Raw genomic sequence first — 6,613 nt, forward strand, 5'->3', positions numbered from 1 at the left:
ACGCGGCCTCTCTTGTTGCGGAGCACAGGCTCCAGACGCGCAGGCTCAGTAATTGTGGCTCACGGGCCTAGTCGCTCCGCGGCACATGGGATCTTCCCAGACCAGGGCTCGAACCCGTGTCCCCTGCATTGGCAGGCAGATTCTCAACCACTGCGCCACCAGGGAAGCCCATCTAATTAGTCTTTAAGTAAGCAGAATTTAAATGGAATGTTCATATTACTCCCTGAAGATTCTAATTAATTAGGTCCTGCCCTCTAATGGATTATTCCTATAATGCATGGGAAAAGAGACAAATAAAAATAAAATTATAAAACTTGACTAGATGTAGGATAATTGAAGGGAATTCAATCAGCAGTTTAAAAATTATATTGAGAGTCTAATTGAAACAAGGCTTAAACAACACACTAGAGTGTATAATTGTGTTTAAAATTCTTTAGGTTTTCTCTGGACACACTTCTGAAAGGGTGTCTCATTATAATGTGCAAGCACAGAATTCATCTGGAAATTAAAATCAGAAATTATTTATTTTGAAACATTATCATCGATTAACATAAAAATATAAATTTCAGTTAAATACGTAATGTAATTTTGGGGGGCAATTAATAAGGGCAAATTGGAACATATACTAATTAAATTTTAATTAGACATTTTTGCATGATCAGGAAAATTCAAACTAAAGTTTCATATAGCTGTTGTTATTGTATGATATTTTTCCTCCTGCTTTTTAGTTTGATTGTAATGATTATATTCACCTTTATAAACAAAACAAAACAACAAAAAACATAGTTAAAGTCAAGGACCTTTTATACGTGAAGGAAACAGTGGGTCTAATGGAATGCCATTTTAAAATTAAATTTTATTATTTTGCTCTCTTAGCATAATATCTCTAGGTAGAGAATAAAAGGAAACATAAAAAAAAAGATCATTGAGATACATTGTTAATAATAGACTGTGATTATACACATTAACCAGAAAATGAGCCTTTCCTATTACTGCAACAATATAGGTCAAAATTCAACTCAAACTAAAATTTAATAATAAGAAATCATGAAGGAAATTAGGAAACTATTTATAATTAATTTTAAAAAAACCAATAAACCAACACTTAGAGGATGCAGCAAAATTAGTGCTCAGAGGGAAATTTATAGCTGAAAATGCCTCTGTTAAAAAAGGAGAAAGGTCTTAAATCAGTAACCAAAACTTCTACCTTAGAAAACTTGGGGGGGAAAAAAATAGAGAATAAATCCAAAGGAAGATAAGATTTAATGAACTTAAAATAATTTGAATAGATGAAAAATTTGAGTACTAATATTCTTAGAAATTAGATGAAATACAGGACTGATTTGTTTAGTGCAAATCTTAGTATAAATCTTGCACTCATAATTATTCATTATTATAGGTTGTCAGTGCAAGAAAAATTGAACTTATACATAGTGTTTGGTGAATGACTTGCTAGAGCTTTCCCCTGGCCTCCAATGGAGAATGTCAGAAAGTGCCATCCATTGGTCACTGAATGTTGCCACCAAGACAGACCAGACACTGAGAACTGGCACATTCTAAGCATTTAGAAATGTCATTTATTAACAAGCTATAAACTTCAAAATAACAACATCAATTGGTATATAATCAACAGCCCAGACTAAATCATTTGGTGAGAGCTTGACTGAAGACAATATCCTATTATATATCTTTTGCCTGCAGAGAGTTGAGAAGGTAATGCCAAATTACTAGAGATACCATAATTAATGTCCTTCTTAGTTTGTGTTCAGAAGAATGGCTCTGGGTATGTAAAGCTCCATGTCTCAGTCAAAATTTTGGTAATAAAATATCCAATAACAGAAAATTTGAGAGGCTTAAAGATATAGAAGGCTTTAAAATAATAATAAATTAATTTTGGTGGGAAAGTGCTTGTGCATATTTTGTATTTTATGTACTGAAAATGTGTATATGAAGTTAGGCCTGTTTAGAGTAACAGCATTATGAGTAATTTGGAATGTGTAACAGATTAATAAATGTAAAATTATTTTAAGCTGAAATCTTACAGTGTTTATTCCTAACATATTGAAATATGTGAAAAGGCTTAATGGTTCCCTTATTTGCAAGGTTATTTTATTAAATTTTATAGCAGTATTTAGTACTCAGGAGATTTTCTTTATTGTCAGAAAACTGAAATACTTAAAATAGTATTGAGTTAATGAATGTAGTTTTAAATATTTTAAGATATTTAACTCAATATTTAAATGGGACTAAGCACTCTTTAAAGACCTTTTAAACTTAATGATTAAGTAAGTTTAGGTTTATAAAAACAAAAATAATTTTGTAAGCTTAATTTTGAAAGAAGGCTTTAGCTTTCCGCTGCCCTGTGGTGTCTTTAGCTTTGGGAAGGAAGGAATATTTTGTGTCCTCCCCTAAATATCATGATTTTACACCTTATAGCACTGAAAGTGAGAGGATCACTGTTATCCTGCTCACCACAAAATGATTCTAAGACGCTGATCACCAAGGCAAATGTTAGTTGAGTAGTCATGTCTTATTCTAGTCTCTGTGGTTTCAACTGCTGTGTTTCTCTCCAACTTCAAATATTTTAAAAGTTTTCCTTATTTAGGCAGTTTTGCCTGATCAAGCCTAAAGTATAATTACGTGCTGTGAAAAACACTATATCAAAATAGAAAGAGAGAAAATCAAAGTTAATGGCCTTTCAAATTCAGTATTCTGTCTCAAATAATTAACAAGAGCATCAGACACCTGAGGACATGGGAGACTATCAAACACAGAATCAAAATAAATCAAACTGATAAAAAGACAACCAATTTTCAAATTGTTCCAAAATATATTATTACTTATAACAGGAAGGACTCTGGAAATCTTCAGAATTTTGAAATCCTAATAAAAGATCCTTTACAAAATCTAGCAATTATCTTGTTGGAAACATACTAGAAGAGCTTATTGGAATCAAATTTATCTTTAGTTGTACTTGTGTCTCTAAATCCAAATGATTCCTTTTTGTCCAGTGCAGGTCACAAAATTGAGCTTTTGGTAGTTACTAGGGCAAGCAAATCTATACCAAATAGATTTCCTTTTCTTACATGTCTTTTCTCTTCTGAATTTGTCAAGGATCTTGGTATTCTAACCAATGATATGCAATTCAGCTTTTACAAAAACTGTTTCTATACTCTATATCTCATCAAAAGTTTTTTAAGTCTTTTTTACTAGTGAATATTTTCAGTTATAATATTTTGTGGTTTGGGATTTTGTCATCATTTGACACACAAATTATCTACATACCATTTCCTCCTTTGAAAGAGTAGCTCATGATTTTTGAAAGTGTAATTATCACTTTTTATATCAAATTATAGTCTAACATATTTTACTAAGAAATTTGTAAAGACATATCATTGGTCTTCCAGATAGAAATCACTTACACTATTTCCATCTTTATCAGACTACTAAAGTATTAGAAATAAGAAATGAGTTCTAAAAATCGTTTGACCAAAATATGTCAAGGCAAACCTTAAGTGGCCTAAAAATTTTCCTTTACTCTAAATTGAGCCTGCAATGACTTCAAACAGAAATAAACAAACTAATAAATAAATAAACAAAAAAATCCTATAATGCATACAAAGTTGCAATAGAAAACAGCATGAGATTACTCTCACCCAATCTGTCAAGCCAAATAATTAACAGTGCATGTCTCTTATGGCAATGGTTCATGTTATTGCAAAGCTCATGTGAATTGTTCCTTAGGATTTGTACCCTTATGAGTTAAGCTCGTATAATTCAGTCTGTAAACCATTTTCAGACATAACCAACAACCTCTGCCATCTGCTATTCCAATAACTTTGTTCAGATTACAGAACAACAAAGGGACCCTTCTTCAAGTAAAGAGACTTTTCTTGATTGATGTTGTAAGGACCTACCAGGTTCTTCTGATCATCTATACTACAGTTGAATACGAAGACTTTAGACTGAGAAAATCCATCATACTACATAAAGTTATCTGAACTAACCGACAGCTCAGAATACGAGTCTCTGTTTTGTCTGATCATGATGCAGCCATATAAATATAAACAGGGTCAAAGAAACAGTGTGAGCTTGAATACTTTAGACAAAATCATTATGAGAAGTAATCACAAAGGAAGATGACTCATTTAGGAAAGGACCCAGCTATTTTGGGGTCAATTTGAAGGTGACCTTTACTACTTATTAGTGACTAAATGTTTTTCAACTGCTTTTTAACCCAATAAAATATGCAATTAAATCACTCCCCAAATTATACGGAGATGCAAACCAGCTTTTAACACATTTGTAATGATGTAGACAGGATGTAGACAGACAAAAAAGAAAACAGATTAGAAATAAACAAAATAATATAAACCAAATAATAATTTTATAATTACTTTCTTTTGCAGAATATTTTGTAGACATTAGAAACTCCTGAGTTAAATAATTGTTTTTATTAGATGGAATAATAAAATGCTGATGAAATATGCATATATACATATGTATACATACATATTAATACACATATTTGTTTATATAATATATAAATATATATTATTTATAATATATTTATATTATATTATATTATATTATATATTTGTAATATATATGTAGATTTTTATATATGTATGCATGTTGTTAATGCAGATATATATGTATTTATATTTGTTATTTGCCCATATGACCATATTTTTTCTTATTCTTGCTTGCTGGTTAGATTGTTTTCTCTCTTGATGTAGCAGTTCCTGTACAAATACCATTGTCCTAAATTCAGTTTCCCAAATACTGCATGAGTCTAGTGCATAAGAACTCTGATTGGTCAAAAATAAGTTTGTCTCTTGCAAATCTACAAATATCATGTTATACAAGTGTAGACATTAGATTTACAGAGTTCATTATGCCTCAACTGTTCACCTCATTCTACTTTATTCCTTTCCAGTTTGATGCAAATCCCCAAATGCCATTAAGCAAAATTTTAGAAAGCTTGTCATTGTGAGGACTTCTTCAAATTCAGAAAATATTTCACTGCTCTAAATTCATTATGTTTAACACCACTTAATTTTTATATTTAATCCCTGAATTTTGTTTTGAAATAAATGACTAGAAAGTTAATACTACGGTTATACTCCCATAGTTTAACCCTGGAAAGTCATCCCCACTGTATTTAATATTATATCAATTGATATATTTGACCAGAGTATTATGCAAAACTCTTAAATTCTTCATTTTATAAATTGACTTATCATAGTTAGAATTTTCTCTTACCTAACAATGATACTTCTACTTCTGCAATGTTCTTAAAGGATTAACTATATCAGTAATAATTGTACAGTGCTAGGAAAATCAGGCAGGATATACTGAGCCAAATATCCATTTAATATGCATAACTACTGCAATCCCAGAATCACCTTTCCAACATTATAATAACTATAATAACTGGCTATGATCTGACTCTGTGGCAAAGCCCTGGCTGGAATTGTAGAAGCACTTAATTTGTAGGATACATCATAGGAATCACCTGCATAACTCCATATAGAGTAAATGCCCTATAGAAAACTTTTTCTCAAACATACTTACTAGTGTTGAAATAAATTTCTCCTGCCCAGGATCCCATATCAGCAAACCAAACTTTTGTGTTCCAATAAATGCTGTGCTTGAACAGAAACACAGTATATTCAGTCATCCAGTCCCCAAATGCCAAGCTAACTCTGGGCTTTATACTTATTTCCTTGTTTCTTACCATAAAAAAGATTGATTGTGTAGTCCCAACCAATCAGTTATTTTCTATTTTTCTCTTCCTTGTTCCATACTCTTTATCCTATAAAAGAAACCTTCTATCTTATTTTGCAGTGCTCTTTAAGAAGTGTTTAATAAAGTTTGTTTGTATTCCCTAAATCATCTTTATTAATTATTCCTTAACAGTTTTTGGTCAAGAGGGTGGGATCCTAAGCCTACTGCTAATGGTCTGCAGGAGGATACTCACAGGCAAGGCGCCTTCTGAACACTTTGCGTTCACTCTTCCTCTCGGTGTCACTCTCATATTTGAGCTCCTCTCCCTTGCTTGCAGCTCTCCGATCCAAACAAATGTTGTTTAAAATAGATTGTTCTCAGAAAGGTTCTGGGTCCCCATGAGATTTTCAAAGTAGTTATAGTGGGAGTCTGCAGTGGGTGGCAGCCATTTAGGGATTCAAGAAGTAGGAATGCCAGTGTCCACAACAGGTGACAGCAGTTAGGGGACTCACAAATACTCGAGATTAGTCCACGCATAAATCAATGGGGGACCTGGGGAAATAAATTAAGACAAAAAATGTGAATTGTTTTGACCATCAAAATCAAAATTTAAGTAGGCACAAGTCAGACTATTAAAAGCCATTAGGGCCTCCACCATTATAAAAAAAATCTGTGGAGGGAATTATATATCTGTTGCTTAAGGGAATCGTGGAAACCAAAGCTTCACATTTCATGGGCACAGATCAAGTACTTAAAATCTATGAGAGCACCTGCCACCTAACTTTAAGACTTTTGAGGTAGGAGCTAGGATAAGTTGGCCACAGAACAGGTTAGATAGACACATGAGGACTATTGTCATTTTATATCTTTTGTCACAAGTACA

Source organism: Balaenoptera acutorostrata, chromosome 18 (genome assembly GCF_949987535.1).
Source record: "Balaenoptera acutorostrata chromosome 18, mBalAcu1.1, whole genome shotgun sequence".
Classification (NCBI taxonomy): domain Eukaryota; kingdom Metazoa; phylum Chordata; class Mammalia; order Artiodactyla; family Balaenopteridae; genus Balaenoptera; species Balaenoptera acutorostrata.